We start from the raw sequence: 19,434 nt of genomic DNA on the forward strand, positions 1-19,434 counted from the left end.
AAATTTAAGTTAAAATTAAGTGTTAAAATACTGAGAGAATAAAAAGGTCTTCAGCTGGCGACAAAAGCTGTACAGTGTAGGCGCCAGGCGGACCTCTCTGGGGAGCTCATTCCACAATCCGGGTGCCACATGTTTAGCCTGGAGAAGAGAAGATTGAGGGGAGACATGATAGCACTCTTCAAATACTTAAAAGGTTGTCACACAGAGGAGGGCCAGGATCTTTTCTCAATCATCCCAGAGTGCAGGACACGGAATAACGGGCTCAAGTTAAAGGAAGCCAAATTCCAGCTGGACATCAGGAAAAACTTCCTGACTGTTAGAGCATTGTTGTTGTTATTTATTTGTTCAGTCGTTTCCGACTCTTCGTGACTTCATGGACCAGCCCACGCCAGAGCTTTCTGTTGGCTGTCGCCACCCCCAGCTTCCCCAAGGTCAAGTCTGTCACCTCCAGAATATCATCCATCCATCTTGCCCTTGGTCGGCCCCTCTTCCTTTTGCCTTCCACTTTCCCTAGCATCAGCCTCTTCTCCAGGGTATCCTGTCTTCTCATTATGTGGCCAAAGTACTTCAGTTTTGCCTTTAATACCATTCCCTCAAGTGAGCAGTCTGGCTTTATTTCCTGGAGTATGGACTGGTTTGATCTTCTTGCAGTCCAAGGCACTCTCAGAATTTTCCTCCAACACCACAGTTCAAAAGCATCTATCTTCCTTCGCTCAGCCTTCCTTATGGTCCAGCTCTCGCAACCATAGGTTACTACGGAGAATACCATTGCTTTAACTATGCGGACCTTTGTTGTCAGTGTGGTGTCTCTGCTCTTAACTATTTTATCAAGATTTGTCATTGCTCTCCTCCCAAGAAGTAAACGTCTTCTGATTTCCTGGCTGCAGTCAGCGTCTGCAGTAATCTTTGCGCCCAGAAATACAAAGTCTGTCACTGCCTCCATGTTTTCTCCCTCTATTTGCCAGTTCTCAATCAAGCTAGTTGCCATAATCTTGGTTTTTTTTGAGGTTTAACTGCAACCCGGCTTTTGCACTTTCTTCTTTCACCTTTGTCATAAGGCTCCTCAGCTCCTCCTCGCTTTCAGCCATCAAAGTGGTGTCATCTGCATATCTGAGGTTGTTAATGTTTCTTCCTGCAATTTTAACTCCAGCCTTGGATTCGTCAAGCCCAGCACGTCGCATGATGTGTTCTGCATACAAGTTAAATAGATAAGGTGAGAGTATACAACCCTGCTGTACTCCTTTCCCAATCTTAAAGCAGTCCGTTGTTCTGTGGTCTGTTCTTACCGTTGCTACTTGTTCGTTATACAGATTCCTCAGGAGGCAAACAAGATGACTTGGTATCCCCATACCACCAAGAACTTGCCACAGTTTGTTATGATCCACACAGTCAAAGGCTTTAGAATTGTCGATAAAACAGAAATAGATGTTTTTCTGGAACTCCCTGGCTTTCTCCATTATCCAGCGGATATTGGCAATTTGGTCTCTAGTTCCTCTGCCTTTTCTAAACCCAGCTTGTACATCTGGCAATTCTCGCTCCATGAATTGCTGGAGTCTACCTTGCAGGATCTTGAGCATTACCTTGCTGGCTTGTGAAATAAGTGCCACTGTACGATAGTTGGAACATTCTTTAGTGTTTCCCTTTTTTGGTATGGGGATATAAATTGATTTTTTCCAGTCTGATGGCCATTCTTATGTTTTCCAGATTTGCTGGCATATGGCATGCATCACCTTGACAGCATCATCTTGCAATATTTTAAACAGTTCAGCTGGGATACCGTCGTCTCCTGCTGCCTTGTTATTAGCAATGATTCTTAAGGCCCATTCGACCTCACTCTTCAGGATGTCTGGCTCTAACTCACTGACCACACCGTCTGAGCTATCCCCGATATTATTATCCTTCCTATACAGATCTTCCGTATATTCTTGCCACCTTTTCTTGATCTCTTCTGTTTCTGTTAGGTCCTTGCCATCTTTTTTTTTTTATCATACCCATTTTTGCCTGGAATTTACCTCCGATGTTTCTAATTTTCTGGAAGAGGTCTCTTGTCCTTCCTATTCTATTGTCTTCTTCCACTTCCGCACATTGCTTGTTTAAAAATAATTCCTTATCTCTTCTGGCTAACCTCTGGAATTTTGCATTTAATTGGGCATATCTCCCCCTATCACTGTTGCCTTTTGCTTTCCTTCTTTCTTAGGCTACTTCCAGTGTCTCAGCAGACAGCCATCTTGCCTTCTTGGTTTTCTTTTTCTTTGGGACGTTTTTTGTTGCCACCTCTTGGACAATGTTGCGAACTTCTGTCCATAGTTCTTCCGGGACCCTATCTACTAAATCTAGTCTGTTCTTCACTTCCACTGCATATTCATTAGGAATATTAGTGAGCTCATATCTAACTGATCTGTGGGTCTTCCCTATTCTCTTTAGTTTGATTCTAAATGGTGCAATAAGAAGTTCGTGATCTGAACTACAGTCAGCTCCAGGTCTTGTTTTTACTGTCTGTATAGATGTCCGCCACCTTTGGCTGCAAAGGATGTAGTCAATCTGATTTCGGTGTCGGCCATCTGGTGAAGTCCATGTATAAAGCCGTCTTTTTGGTTGTTGGAAGAGAGTGTTTGTTATGCACAGTGAGTTGTCCTGGCAGAATTCTATCAGCCTATGTCCCGCTTCATTTTGTTCTCCTAGACCATGCTTACCTGTAATTCCAGATGTCATTTGACTGCCCACCTTAGCGTTCCAGTCTCCTGTAACGAAAATAACATCTCTTTTTGGTGTATTATCCAGTAGGTGCTGCAGATCCTCATAGAACTGATGGAATCAGTTACCTAGGGAGGTTGTGGGCTCTCCCACACTAGAGACATTCAAGAGGCAGCTGGACAAACATCTGTCAGGGATGCTTTAGGGTGGATTCCTGCATTGAGTAGGGGGTTGGACTCGATGGCCTTGTAGGCACCTTCCAACTCTGCTTTTCTATGATTCTATGAAATATGTAATACATATATAAAAAAGAAAAAGAAAAATAGTCATCAATTGTTTTCAAAATGAATAGAAAGACTGTTTGATTGACTTGTTGATATTCTTATTTGTTTCTCTATGGAACATCTGTGTGGTTAGAGAAACTTTTCTCCTAATAATCCAGCAGGATCTTTAAAAAGACAAACAATGCTATTGTTTTTTTCATAACCTGGCAACTTGTATAAATAATTTAGCATGTTCTGAGCATGATGCACTCCACACTTATTGACCCCGAAAGTTACTTCTCCTCTAGTGTGCAAAAAGTTTATTTTCAGAACAAAACCCCAAATCTAGAAGCACCTGCATATGCTACAGGAATTTCAGATGGACAGAAACCATTATCATATATAGAAATAATTCTTTGTGTAACCTTGGAGAAGAGTAGGTACTATTCAAATAGACTTGCAAATAAAACTTGATAATAAAATCACTTACTGTTCTCATTCTTAATCTGTAGGGATTTGCTCCACCTCTGCACAGTTCATCATGGATATCTATCTATCATCTGATTTAGGAGTGGTTGTAATTGTGTTTTGATGCCTGTCATTGCGGGGAGGGGGAATATGATTGTGGGTGAAGGAGGGAGAAATAACGGGAGAAGACAACTGTATATGGTATAAAATTCGGCCCACATTTATTAAAGATCTGCAAAGGGAAACTTGGTAGGCCCTAATCTACGCCAGCACTAGCTGGCGAAGCATTCTATGTCTGGAGAGTGGTGTCAGACGATTGCCACACCCAGGCCATACCCCTTTGGGAGAGGGTACACTGACCCATGCCACTCACAACCCGGGTCACATGACACCGTTGGAGCAACTGGAGTCGGCCACACAGGTGGCCTTATCCCCCCACTGGAGCCGCACGACCCTCAGCAGAAGGCCTCAGCTATCACCTGTCACCAAACATCAGTGCCACAGAATGATCACCATCCCTTTCTTCTAAGCATGCCCGCTCTACCAGCCTGAGCCAAATGTGACCAAATTAACCAGAATCAGAATATTATCATTCCTGAGACACTTTCTCCCCTCTTACAGTGCGAAGTAGGTGAAAAAACTCATAGCCCAGGCCAATCAGACTATAAGCTAAAAATTCCTACTCTGCCCCCAAAAGTGTGACCAGGAAAAACCCACACTGCATACAGGGAAGGAGAGAGGAAGCCTGAATTTGAAGAGCCTTGAGGGATGGATGCAGTCACCATATATAGGTGCAGCTGCCCCTCCCCAGCTACTGGCACCAAACACCCACCCAATGGCGGGCAACCACATATCTTCTCCCCCATGCCCGCAATAGCCTCCCTGCGACCATGTACCAGGACGCCGGGGAAGGGCATTTTCTTCAAGTCAAACACTTGAACCACAAAGTCAACATATTTATAAAGCTTTTGTAGCTTAAAAACTGTATGCCATCATAGTTTTGCATAAATTATGCAACCAGCATTATTTTTCACACTACTATGCAAATCTAAACAATACTTTTGGAAACAGATCCAAGCCTCATGTGAGCAGACAGCCTACCCTGCAGCTGTGTGCTGCAAATCTACTTTGGATTCTCTGGAGCAGATTTGGAGAGCACACTGGGACTGCAGCGGGGATGGGGTACAACTCCGTCTGCAGCCACTGCGGTGTAGTGGCTAGAGTGTCAGAGTGAGAGTCAGTAGACCCAGTTTCTAGTCCCCACTTGGCCATGGAAACCCACTGGGTGACTTTGGGCAAGTCACAGACTCTCAGCCCAGCCTACCTCACAGGGTTATTGTTGTTGTGAGGATAAAATGGAAAGGAGAATTTGATCCCTTGGAGGAAAAAGGGTGGGATATAAATGCAATGAATTAATAAATGTTGAAGGGGTATGATGGTGTGTGTGTATATAATCTTGATTTTAATCTGTAAAGTGAATGGGGGGTGGCCCCTCATTTTTGTCATTTTGCAAGGGACTGTGCTGTGATTTTTCTGAAATCATGTTTGGTTGTGGTGCACTGTAGTGGCTAGACTGTTGGACTGGGAGTTGGGAAACCCTGAATTCTAGTCCCTACTCAGCCATGGAATCTCACTGGGTGACTTCGGGCCAGTCACAGAATCTCAGCCCAACCTACCTCACAGGGTTGTTGTTGTGGGGATAAAATGGAGAGGAGGAGGATTATGTATGCCATGTTGAGTTCCTTATAGTAAAAAGTTGGGATATAAATGTGATAGATAGATAGATAGATAGATAGATAGATAGATAGATAGATAGATAGATAGATCTGCTCCCTCCAACTGACAGAACACCACCATTGGATACAATTAGGGATGCACATAATTTGTCAAATCCATTCTGCCTGTGTTTTGCAGATTGGCAGACATCTTTCATTTTGTCATCTGCTCACTGATGGAATCCAGTTCTTTTTAGGGATATATGAGGATTTCATTCCGCTTGCGCTAGTGCAAATTTGTGCCAATCCCCCTCAAGTTTTTAAAAAATGGTCTGCAAGTCCTTGTTTTACTGCTCTCAGATCCCTATGTCACTCGTTGGATGAGAGAGATGGAAAAGAAGCTACTTAGGTTGGGCTTCTCTGTGGAAGTTGTGGGCAACTATGGGCTCCAAAAGGCCCAATCTCTTGTTCAAAGATTAATAGACCTAGATCTACAGCATTTAAGAACTGCTGCTAACAAATCTTGCTCTCCACTGCTCTATAATAATTTTAATAACTATGGACTCACTGCAGCTTCATATCTGTATGCTTTAACCATTCCCAAGCATAGGAGAGCATTTACCCTTGCTTGCTTTTAATGTGTTGCCATCAGCATTACTAGAAAGATGATTTAGTAAAATCCCAGTTAATGAACGGATATGTCCCTGTGGTTCTGGAACAACAGAATCTGTCGAACATGTCATTTTGCATTGTAACATGTATGAGGAATGCAGAAAAAAGTTAATCTTTCCTTTATTAAGAGCCTTTTCTGGATGTAACCCCACAACGTTGGTATTAATCTGTTTAAGGGATGTGTTCTCCCATATTACTGAAAGGGTCTCTAAGTTTCTCATGACCTCAATGCAAATTAGAAAAATAATGTTGCAATCCTCCTGAGAGAAGGAATTCACCAAGCTGTATTTTGTTTTTATGTCACTTTTTATCTATCCTTTGCATGTTTTGGTGTTGATTTTACTGATCTGCGACCATAATAAATAACAATGTAATGTCTGCAAGTCCACAGAATCCATGCAATTTGGGAAAAGCCAGTCCTAAAGAAACCACAGGTCAGATTCATAGAAGCTTTAACTCATTTGAATCTGTTGTGGATTTCTCCAGTGTCCCTAGATACAACCCACTGGGTCAGAAGCCCATGCTGACAGTCATGTAATATATGGAACTGTCCTCGTTTAAATGAAACTCCTATGAATTCCCAAGCCCTGTCATTCATAGATTATCTCTTAAAGATAGGTATGTCTTCTGCAGTAACATTTACCAGTTACGTTTCAATTCAGCTGCGTATTTTAAAAATATTATTAGAGATGTAATATGTAGACTGGAGCAAATGCCTGTAAAACTTGAGTCTTCGTTTGTATTACTCAGAGAACAATGAGCAATCTACGAAGGTTATTGTAAGAATCAGTGAGACAACACTCACAATGTATTTTACACATGAGAAACATGATAGAAATTATAAATAAGAATTGTTAGATCAGGAATTCACATTGTATTTTGTTTATCTTATATTTTTTGATATTGTCTTGCAGCAATTGCATGGGTCATGATAAAATAAATTTCATTATTTTTGTGGGTGAAAATTATGACAGTATCCTACTATTTATATTCAAACACACATACATTGTTGCTTTTATTAAAGATACATTATCCAGCTTTGCAAACCCCATATATTTATATTATCCTGGAAAAGGCATTGCTCTAAAAATTTATACCTCAAGATTGTGGTGAGAGATATGATTGATTAGTTAATACTATCTGCTATTTGAGGCACTAACCCTGGAGGCAATAAATAAAACATAACGGTATTAAAACTACACCACATATTTAATACAGGCCCACTTGTGTCAACGCTTCCATCGCCAGTGAAATTTTACTAATGGATCTGAACAGGACCATCATTATGATTTCACTGGCAACTAAAAGCCGTTTTCTTTACTCGGGTCTTTGAGCATAACTGAGCCATATGGATGCCTTTAATCTTCTGCCAGAGTGAGATGTCTAAACTTCAATATGCCTTTGAAAAAAGTGGCAGTATCTTTGTGTATGTGTGTGTGAGTGTTCAGGAAGAAATCTTCTAAGGTCAGGGTTGATTTTGTATTACTAGATCAATAATAAAGATAATCATACAGTGCCTCTGAGTTGTGTCACATCTGACCTTGAGGTACTAGATTATTGTTCAATAGGAGTCAGAAATGTTTAATCTCCTCATGATGGGTTTGCCTAATTTTAAAATATATACAGCCCCCTTGGCTTCATCTATAACCATAGCAGAGGCACAAAAAAGGCAAACAAATGTGACAGAATAAGGAAGCATCCATGGATCGAACTGAAGGTCTCCTTATGGACCTTAATGGCTGCCGTTTATCCTGTTAACTGGGACGTTAACCCAAAATATATAATTGCTTTTCTATTTATTGTGTGGCAAGGAGAGGGGTTGGGAAAGAGATGTATCAGGTTTGGACTTAACTATAGTAAATAAACACATTAGTTATATCTGCTTCTTTTTTATAAAAAGAAAAATCAATTTGAGTACATTTATGTTTGCTCTAGTTAATGAATCTTAAATTTTGCAAACACAGATACCTCAAAAATCCCTGCAAGACTGCTTCAGGTGTATGAATAGACAACGGTACTCCTACTGAACTATACTTTACCCCTGATGTTCTTCTGCTCGCTCAGCAAGGAGAGCTCCTGTTTTTGTACCATTTCTTTTGTAATAAGTACTGGACTTCACCAGAGTATGCCCACACAAGATACCCAGAGTATGTGGTTTTCAGTGAGTAATTTGGCATTTGAAGTTTTGTGAGGTGGAAATCAGGCTTCACTTCTATAAACTCTTACCTGGGAGTAAGTGTGTACAGAAGTGAAGCCTGAATTCCACCTCACAAAACTTCAAATGCCAAATTACTCAATAAAAACCACATACTCCAGGTATCTTGTGTGGGTGTACTCTGGTGAAGTCCAGTACTTATTACAAAAGAAATAGTAAGTCCGACTGAACACACAAACTTCTGAGTAGGAATTGATAGGATTGCACTTTTGGGTTTGAATTCTTCATACACTTATTTTGGAGTAAGTTCATTGAACTCAAGGAGTTCACTGAACAGACCCATGGAGGTTTACACAGTTTGGAACCCAGTCCAAAATGGGAAGGAAGGGAAGTGTCAGATGGCCAATCTCTTTGAAAGCAGAAGGGGGAGGGGGGAACTTGACCTAGCATTTTCCCATGGTGTTTTTGAAATCAATGGGGGAATTCACTACTCCAGTTCCAGACTGACATAGTTGAGGAACTCAATCCGGGGGGTCTCTTGGGAGAATGGAGAGGTTTGGGATCCAATGGATTAAAAGACACCCTGCTCCTGAGCACCCTCTTTTGGAGTCTACGATCATTGGGAACAGTAGATTTATGCCCATGGACTTCTGTGTGGATGTAACTGGAACCTCCAGAGTGGATGTGGGCACCGTGTTATAGAGGCAATTCTCAGCCATCCTAACTCATGCCAGCTGACACCCCCACCCCCGCCCCACCACCATCCTAATCTGGGGTTTAGGATTGTTTTGTTAGTCTCCCATTTTCTGTGACCTTCAGCTATAAACCTGAGTATGCAAATACACAGATGAAGATTACATGAAGATACATTCAAGCTGAAAACAATCATTTATGCAGCTGAATGTTTTAGCATTGCTATTAAAGGCCAAGACAACATGGTTCTGCAGTTATCTGATGGCTTTTCAGTCAAACAATTTGAGAGAATTTCTATCTAACAGCCACATATTTGAAGTTATCTTCAGGCATGTGCCAGCATTGTAACCTGCTCCAACAATACTTTTCTTTTAGGAAAATATAGACACAAGAAACCTCATAAGAAACCTATTATATCAGTTTTATTGGGTTATCAAGTATAGAGTATTAAAGGCATAAAAAAGATGACACTCTATATGAAATAGTGTTATTATAAGCAATGGGAAGAAAACATATAACTTATGGGGGGAAATTAAGTTCCTCTGATATGAATATAGGACTCATATAGTATATTAGCAAAGAAAATAGTACATACAGTATATGAATATGGGTGTATTTCTAAAACTGGAAAAGGAGAAAGCCTCAACATCAGTATTTCTTATATATTTACATCATTCATAGTCCTCTATAATAATCTCTCAGGCGTATCATATATACAATAGAGTGCATTTCTCATAAAATCTGTTAATATTTTAAAGCAGAGCTAATGAAGACTGAGCCAGAGGTACTCACTGGTTTTCATGAACATTTTTGGCAGTATTGAAACTGACTACCCTTTCAATGAATTTAGTTTGTTTTGCTTTTTTAAAAAATTGCCAGTTCCATTTATATAGTTTCCTGTTAAATTCACAACTCTCCTTCCCCCTCTTTTTAAGAATGGTGTATTTGATGAAAAAAAAAACATTCCTGTGTATGTAATTTTTGTTCTTTTTTATTATTATTTCACTCTGTGTGTGTGTGTATTTCACTGTAAGAATCAGCCTACGAATTACCAGTGTGAAGTCACACTTTTGAAACTGGTCATCATTATCTTCATTGGGAGGCACCAAAAGAATGTTTCCTGGCATTCTTTGTGCCTACTTGTACATTTTCCAGATATAGGCATGTATATTATATATGCATCTATAAAGGTATGTGGCTGTTATTCTGTAAAAAAAAAATTGCATTATAGTTCATTAGTTATTATTTAAACCTCTTCAGATAAGCTGTTCCTGGTCTTCTGCCCACATGGATAAGGAGACAGTTAAACTATGGAACTCACTACCACAAGATGTAGTGTTGGCCACCAATTTGGATGGCTTTAAAGGGGGGTTGGATAAATTCCTGGAGGAGAAGGCTATCAATGGCTACTAGCCCTGATGGTTGTGTGCTACCTCCAGTATCTGAGGCAGTAAGCCTATCTGTTCCAGTTTCTGGGGAATATGGGTGGGAGGGTGCTGTTGCACTGTGTCTATTGGTCCATGACTGGTTCGCCACTGTGTGAACAGAGTGCTGGACAAGATGAAACCTCAGTCTGATCCAGCATGATGTTTCTTATGTTCTTGTGTTCCTTCCCTTTCTATTTTTTCCCCCATGGTTTCACTTAAGTCACTAGCTCCACCCCAGCGCAAGTGAACACTGTTACATTACGTTGATTTCTTTCATCAGCTCTAGCTGGAATGGCCAATAGTCAGGAATGATGGAAGTTGTAGTACAGCAGTATTCGGAGGGACACAAGTTGCACATCCCTGACTTAAACTGATGCCATTTGGTATGTTGATTGCTTTTTAATATCTTCTGTCAAGTATGTTCTGGTTGGTCCCACACAGAGAGAGAGAAAATGGTAATGCCCAGTACTGTTTCCAATAAACCCTTTGTTTGATGTGTTTTCCCTTACATTTTTCCACCACGGCTGGCTCCAGGCTTGAGGGGTTTCCCAGCAAGTCAATTGTCAGTGGGTCTCTGCCAGATATGTGTCCATGTGCTTACCTGGGAGTAAAGATGTTATATCAGATGTTCTGGAACACTGTGATAAATTTAATATGGCAGATGTCTTCCTAGACCCAACCACTGCTGCCAGATGGGTGTGCAACCAAGAGAATGGGTGGGTGAGAAATAGCACTGAACAGCCTGCTGCTGTGGAGCTTGGACCCTTCAGCAGTGAGGAACCTGGATGCTAACACCAGCCCTATTTTTCACCCGTCTCTTCTAGAGTTGCCAAAATGGGACATAATATGAAATTTGAAGTGCATTTGGAGGAATTTTATGAAAATCATTTGAATACATCAACATGAAATTTTACAGGAAAGCATCTAGAAGTCTCCCCCCCCCCAAACTAAGGTTACTGCTAAGGGTGTGAAGGTTGCTGTTGTTATCATTTGGTACTGAATATTACTGGCATTTTATAAGAACATAAGAAGAGCCATGCAGGATCAGACCAAGGAACCAGCTAGTTCAGCATTCTGTTCACAAATGGCCAACTAGTTGCCAATGGGAAATCCACAAGCAGGACATGAGTGCAACAGCACCCTCCCAACTTAAGCTCTTCAGCAACTAGCATACATAGGCATACTACCAATAATGTTGGAAGTAGCATAGATCCATCAGGACTAATTAACAATTATCTTGGTAATTGTTTATTTTTTAACTCTGTAAACCACCTTGATGGGTTTTCAGCCCACTAAGGCAGCATATAAATAAATATGTAAATGAATGCATATCCGCAACAGGGAATACAAATACATTCTCTCTTTGGGTGTGACTTCATGTATGAATGAATGAAGAATCAGTTTCTCACACTTTCTATTTCTCTGCTTCTGGAGAGCATCCAAATTGGCCAACAGGATTCTGTGAATATGGCCTCCCTCAAAATTAGAGGAGCACCGTCCTCAATCCAAGCACCACACCCCGAGTCATTAGCAACAGCAGCACTCTTACTCCTTCTGCATCAGAAGAGGCCTGGTCTCCCACTGCTTCACCCATTCTGGCAGCTACCGTTGTAAGCAGCAAGCAGGCCTGACTCACCTCACAGTAGGATTCCTCTTGCAATACAGTAAGACTTAGGTGTTTCATAAGGCAATTCAGAACCAGGACAACATGGGGCATCTTTGCTCATTCCAGTCACTCCATCCTCCCTATCTGGATTTGGGCTTGAAAAAGCCAGAAAAAGTGTTGGTGCATGGATTGTAAGTTGTAAGCAAGGACAATATATGATATTGTACAACATCCTTATTGATCACCGGGCGTGCCTGTAAGGGCATCAGTCTTCACTTCCAATATCCTGTCTTTGTGGAGCTTGACCCAACATGAGTTAGCCTTAACTCTCATCTTTCACCAGCATGTTTTTATTTTTTTTCCATCATTGAGAGTTGATCATGCTATGCCTGACTGCTTTCATCTGTCTTAATTAGATCAACCCGATTCATTTTCCATATATCTTGGACTAGTAGATCTAAAGTAGTGTTCCGTGACATTATTATATTTGAGCTACATAATGCCTATCTACTTTGAAGGCTGTGTGTTACAATGGTCTTTAGACTCAAATGTTTAGATTTTGTACTACACACATTTAATGCTCATGAGGGTCACTGTAATATAATAGCTTAAGGTGCTTTAAGAGACAACTGTGAGCACAAAGTAGGTCGGCTAGTAGTTTGCTAGCTCTTCCCAAAGTCCTTGGCTCCCTGGTTCCATCTGACTGTTCTGTTGAGGGAATTGAGCAAATAGAGTATTTGAAGCCTAACTAGGAGTTAACTGGGAAAAGCTAATGATAGGAAATAACTGAAATGCCCACGAGGAAAAAAAAACCTGTCTTGCTCTTGCTAACCTCACTTTTTCATGTACAATAATTTCCGCTAGATGAATATTATGCCATCAAAGGATACATACTTTTAAACACTCATCAGAGCTACATATTTTTGCAATTTAAGAAGTGTCCTCTTTATTATCAGCCTTTTCATCAGCCTATTAGCAAAGAGATCACGTCCCATCATGAGTTTGGAGACCAATCCTCCATCTCACTCTATGTTCAGTCAGCAAAGGGCAGATTGAGAAGCAAGCAGTGGGAGGGGTCAAAAGGAAAGTTGAGAGAAGAGAGAAAGGTGGGACTAGGAGGGGGAGTTGGGAAGTATTGAAGTCAATGAGCAGTTAATAATAGAGTTGTCCACTTACCAAGCTGGTGGGACTTTTTTGGTAAAAAGAGGCTATTTATTTTGGTAGCACACAAACGGCTAGATTATTGTACACACCACTTACCCAGGAAACTCAACAAATCCTGAACCTGAGCATTTTTCAGAAGTGAAGTAGGATGGGGTTTTTTTTGGGGGGGGGGGTTGCTGGCGAGATATAAGTTTTTCAATGTGGTTGCACAGTGTCATCCTTAAATATTTTTTCACTCTTATAGTTGAATGCAAAGTGACTGCCAGAGAGATACCTTGCCTGGGTCCACATAGCTTTCAATTATTATTTTTTTTAAAAAAAAGGACATTCAGAGCATCATAATCCTATACTCAACTACACACACTTTAAGCCCATGGACTTCAATGGATTGAAATTACATTAATCTTACTTAGTGATGTATGGACTAGTTCTCACATGCTTATTTTAGTTTGCAACACCAAATGATGACATGCATGTGTGAATGGATTATCAAGATCTATTTCAATCAGGTTTCAGGCCTGGTTTTGGAACAGAAACTGCCTTGGTTGTTCTGTGATATGACCTCTGACAAGAGAGGGACAAGGTGAGTGTTAGCCTGTTAGTTCTCTTGGACCTCTCAGCAGCTTTAAATACTATCGGCCATGGTATCCTTCTGGATAGGTTGTCTGGGTTGGGAGTTGGAGGCGCCATGGTTCTGCTCCTACTTGAGTGGCTTTGTGCCATGGCACCTAGGTCATGGGGTTCCACATGTCTCTATTTTATCCCCTGTGCTGTTCAACATGAAGCCGCTGGGAGAGGCTATCCAGAGATGTGGGCTGAGATGTGATCACTATGCGGATGACACCCAGCTCTACTTTTCCTTTCATCAAACCCAGGTGAGGCAGTGGCTGTTCTGAATCAATGTTTGGATATGGTAATGGACTAGATAAGGGCCAAGAAACTGGGACTCAATCCAGACAAGACAGAGGTACTGTTAGTGGGTGATTCATCTGTGCAGCAAGGTGATATTCAACCTGCTCTGGAGGGGTTGCATTCCCCCTAAAGGACTGGGTTTATTGTTTGGGGATGCAGAACTGTTACTTGAGGCACAGGTGGACTCAGTGGTAGGATAACCATATGAAAAGGAGGACAGGGCTCTTGTATCTTTAACAGTTGCATAGAAAAGGGAATTTCAGCAGGTGTCGTTTGTATATATGGAGAACCTGGTGAAATCTCCTCTTCATCACACCAGTTAAAGCTGCAGGAGCTATACTGCAGCTATACTGTGACCAGATTTCAAAGAGGGTAGGGTACCTGCAGCTTTAACTATTGTGACGAAGAGGAAATTTCACCAGCTTCTCCATATATACAAACGACACCTGCTGAAATTCGCTTTTCAATACAACTGTTATTTATTTATTTATTTATTTATTTATTTATTTATTTATTATTTATTACTTTTTTATACCGCCCAATAGCCGAAGCTCTCTGGGCGGTTCACAAAAATTAAAACCACAATAAAACACCCAACAGGTTAAAACACAATTACGAAATACAGTATAAAAAGCGCAACCAGGATAAAACCACACAGCAAAATTGATATAAGATTAAAATACAGAGTTAGAACAGTAAAATTTAAATTTAAGTTAAAATTAAGTGTTAAAATACTGAGTGAATAAAAAGGTCTTCAGCTGGCGACGAAAGCAGTACAGTGTAGGCGCCAGGCGGACCTCTTTGGGGAGCTCGTTCCACAACCGGGGTGCCACAGCGGAGAAAGCCTTCCTCCTAGTTAAAGATACAGGAGCCCTGTCCTCCTTTTCATATGGTCACCCTACTCAGTGGCAAGGAGCATCTTTTATCAGCTTAGGCTGATATACCAACTGTGCCCTTATCTGGACAGAGATAACCTAGGGATATCTAGAGATAACCAGAGATAACCAAAGGCCATCTCCCAGATGTTATATGGATCCCAGTTGTGTGCATACAAAAGCTTTGCCCCCTTTGAAGTCACTCAGACTAAGTCTTTGCGTTCAGTGTTGGGAGTCCCAAGTTGTGTTCCCAATGTAATTGTTCGTTTAGAGGCAGGGCAAATCTCTATTGAGGCCCATGTATGGATCCTTAGGATTCATTACTGGCTGAAGCTGATTTTCTCCCCAGTGGGTCTGGCTGCATTGACACTGATTGATACATCCCAGACAAAATGGAAATCTACGCTATATGAGAAACTCAGAAATCTGGGCTTCTCACCAAATGCTCTTGGTTATGAAAAAACTAAAATGACAATTCAATTTATTTATTTATTTATTTAATTAATTACATTTATATACCGCCCCACAGCCGAAGCTCTCTGGGCGGTTTACAACATTTAAAAATAGTAAACATTAAAAGTATACAATTTAAAACACACACACACACACACACACACACACAAAACAGTATAAAAACAACAGTATCCATTTAAAACAACAATTGTGGGGTCCATTAAAAACAAACTTAACGTTGTTAAATGCTGTTAAAATGCTGTTAAAAATGCCTGGGAGAAGAGAAAAGTCTTGACCTGGCGCCGAAAAGATAACAATGTTGGCGCCAGGCGAGCCTCATCGGGGAGATCATTCCACAGTCGGGGGGCCACCACTGAAAAGGCCCTCTCCCTTGTTGCCATCCTCCGAGCTTCCCTTGGAGTAGGCACTCGGAGGAGGACCTTAGATGTTGAGCGCAGTGTACGGGTAGGTTCATGTCGGGAGAGGCGTTCCATCAGGTATTGTGGTCCCAAGCCATGTAGGGCTTGGGACTACAATTCAACACAGTATTTGGGGTATGGAATTACAAAATCATTTGAGTTTGGCCTTAAGGTACCCTGAATTTAGAGATAATGGGATGACATTTGCTTATGCATAATATCTAGTGGACTTGAATACTCCTAAATTCAGGAAAGCTTTCACTCTGGCCAAGTTTAATGTTCTGTCTTCAGCCCTTTTGGATGGAAGGTTTGGAAATATACCCCACCAAGAATGTGTATGCCCCTGTGGAAACAGTAGACCAGGTTCTGCTGTATTGCTCCTTTTACCAAGATTTGTGCCAAACATTTATAAACCCTATTTTGCAACGAACTCCCGGTAGATCAGACAAATACTACCTAAAAAATATTCTATATCAGATCAGAATCCTCAGGTTACTCTAAAAGTGGCCAGTTTTTGTGAGACTACCATAAGCCAATGGAAATTGATGTTGAAAAGTTTTATTGCATTTTAGATTCAGGCTAAGACTGCTGTGTTTTTACGTATGTATTTTATGTATGTATTTTATTGTATGCATTTTGTCGGGGTTTTCAAATATTATTGCTGATGATATTTTCTGCTGTGCTGGTCCATGACCGAAATAAATAAACTGAAACTGTTCCACTGCACGTTACCTTTGATGACCTCAGAAAGTTTTCTGTAAGCCTCTTCACCGGTGTCCACTGTTCTCTAGTAGGATGATCAGAGAAATGAGCCAAGCAGTTAGATATACTTCCTCAGGGTTGCTGGTATAGATGGATGAATCTATCAGTATTGATTTTCCTCACATCTCAAATTATTTCCTTCAGATTTAAGAAGGAAGTTGCTAACCTTGATCAGTTCTGATCCAAAAGTGAACCAGACAAAATTTGGACCCATCTGCACCATCTAAATTTAATATGCACAAATGTTCCCAACATGGAGAGGACCATGAGGTACCTGCCTGCCACGTAGCTGTTAAAGATGAGGAGCCTGTCAAAACAAAAAACAAAAAGGTGGCAAACCCATCTCAGCCCCTCAAACATGATGAACATGCAAGGATTGAAATCCAAACTTTTTAAGAGCTAAGCACTCAAAGCCAGATATGTGAACGTCAGTTTTACTTCTTTCATATACATTTTTTTTTTAAAAAAGCTTAAGTTCTTTCTATTCCACTTTTGAAGAAATTTTGGTAAATTCTCATAAAAAACACCAAATTAAATGAAGCCACCTTGCCACCAGGGATGATAACGGAATCCACTTAAATCAGATTCTACCCTGATAACAGATTGGTCTAAAAATACATAAATAAAGCATTACTAATGGGAGGTGCCAGGACATCTTGATCTATCACTGGTCCTGTTACAATTGGTGTATAACAGCATTGTTAGATGAAAAGGTTGCCTAATGAATACCACAGGACAAAGAGCAGATTCTTCATAGAAAGAAAATCAACCTGACACAAGCATCTGTAGCTGAGCCCCTTATTAAATGCTAGAATAGCAGCTTACTTCTGACCACCTAGATTTCATTCCTAAGTGTGCACAGTTCAAAGTCTTTCCTGTCACAATACAGTGAGGTCCTATCAACACTGTCAATTTCTAGGCAGAAGGAATTCTCTCATAATAGATATTTCTGCTTCTGATAGTGCATTTATCTTTTTCTCCTAATATGTAACACACACCTGCACATGGCACACACACCAAGTGATCTTCCATCATCTAAGGTAGACTTTAAAATGGTACTTCAGTGCATTTTTTTTTTTAAAAAAGGTGGGGGAACAAAGCTGCTCTTATTCAGAAATTGTACCCAGTTACCAAACAAAAAGTCCTTCAGGCTTTGTAAACACAGTGGATCTTGTAAAGTCCTTGTGATTTAATAGGGATGGAAAAACATAACCCTCTTCCTAGCTAGTGACATATCTTTGTCTTCTTTGAGGAGAAGCTACAAGCCTTTGTGGCGTATTTTCATCTTCAAGTCACAACACTTACCAAAAACAAGCAACAAGGCTCTCAAATTACATTTACGTTGAGAAATGTGTAATCTATCTATCAAGGGAATTGTTCACTAAAGTGCTCCCACTGCTACAAACTCAACCTGGGTATAATTTGTCTTGACTAGACGTAAAGAAGAACAACAGTGTTGTTGTTGTTGTTTTAAAAATGCAGAAGTCACCCATTCCGCAAATTTCAACACAAACAACAGCTGACAATGGACTCCAAGCTGAATTGCTGCAATAAAAGGAGTTATGTTATGACTGATGCCTGCACATATTGCCCTTCCTGCCTCTCAGTGCAATCCTATACATATCTACTCAGAAGGAAGTTTCATTGGATTCAGTGGAGCTTACTTCCAAGTAAGTGTGTGTATGATTGCAGTCTTAGGCCTTAGCTAGACCTACCTTCTATCCCACGATGGAGGAGGGAAGATCCCACGTTGTGATTAATGCTAGATTCCTCCTCAGTTTACATGTAAGGCACAATGACCACAGGAAGAGAGGTGTCGCGCCCGCCATTTTTATTTTTTAAAGAAGACGGAGCGCACGAAAGGTCGTGTGCAAAGGTAATGTGTTTTTTTTTAAAAAAATAACTTAATTTCCCCTCTCCCCCCCACCCTACCCCCGATGGGTGCAGTGCTCCTGGCTCTGCGTGAGCAATCGCGCGGATCCAGGTCAAGCCACGGCAACAGGCCACATGTTCCACAGTCTCGGGCTCAGCTCGGAACAGCGGAAAAAGTGGGCTCAAAGTGGAGGGCGAGATCCCAGGGCAAGGGAGGGAACATCCCTCCCTGATCCCGGGATCCCCTGTGCATCATGTGGACGCACAGGGACGATCCCGGGGTTCGCCCCGGGATTTCGACCGGTCTAGCTAAGGCCTCAGTTTTAAAATGTGCTTAATTATACTGTCTACAGACACTATTATGATAAAATACTATTTGATTTCTGTCTTTATTTTACTTTTAACATCAAGTTGCCAGCACAATGCCCATTTCTAATGTAAAAGGAATGCATCTCTATTAGGATTGCAAACCTTAATTTGTGGATTAATCCTATGCATGTTCATATTCAATGGTGCATACTCTCAAAAGGCTGTTCATAGGATTGCAGCCAAAGTCAACAAAAGCATGAGTGGAGGAATCTCTTACCTCCCTCACACACATGCACACACTAGAACTCGCCCCATTCAGTAGGGTTTCCTGACAGTTGTGCAATATTTTCAGGCAACTTCCCGTGCAGTCAATCCAGCATAAATCTGGATCCTACTCATACATTTTCATCCCACTTTAGGTAGGGCTTCAGGTTGATCCTCAAATGGCTACAAGTTGGAGGATATTTTCTCAGTGCTTTAAGAAGGGCTGCTAAGAGGTTCATCCAATGTGTGGCAATGCTTCCCTACCTTCCAGCCACACTATCCAGGGCATAAAGGGAAAAAAGGTCTCCTAATAATAATAATAATTTTATTTATTACCTGCTTCTTCCTTTGGATTGAGGCCGTGAACAACATTAGTATAATACAGTATAAATTAGATACATAAAATTAATTGAAAATATAAAATCAATACAGCATCAAAATAACAACAGATCTTAAAAATTCTTGGTTTAACATTCATCTGGGTGGGCCTGCCGTGACAATAGGGCACCTTTTCCTGTTTTCTGTCACTGAGTAACAACACCATGATAACAAAACAGCTCAGATTACTATGACTGCAAAGTTTAAAATGCAGAGAGAAAATTAAGGTACATTTGGGAACTTGGGGGACATTTTGTAACCCCACAAAATCTCAGTTTCACCTTGAATTTTCTACTGGGTGATGCTTAGCTTTATATGAGCATCACTTTCTGT

The sequence above is a fragment of the Elgaria multicarinata genome, chromosome 6 (genome assembly GCF_023053635.1).
Source record: "Elgaria multicarinata webbii isolate HBS135686 ecotype San Diego chromosome 6, rElgMul1.1.pri, whole genome shotgun sequence".
NCBI classification, from domain to species: domain Eukaryota; kingdom Metazoa; phylum Chordata; class Lepidosauria; order Squamata; family Anguidae; genus Elgaria; species Elgaria multicarinata.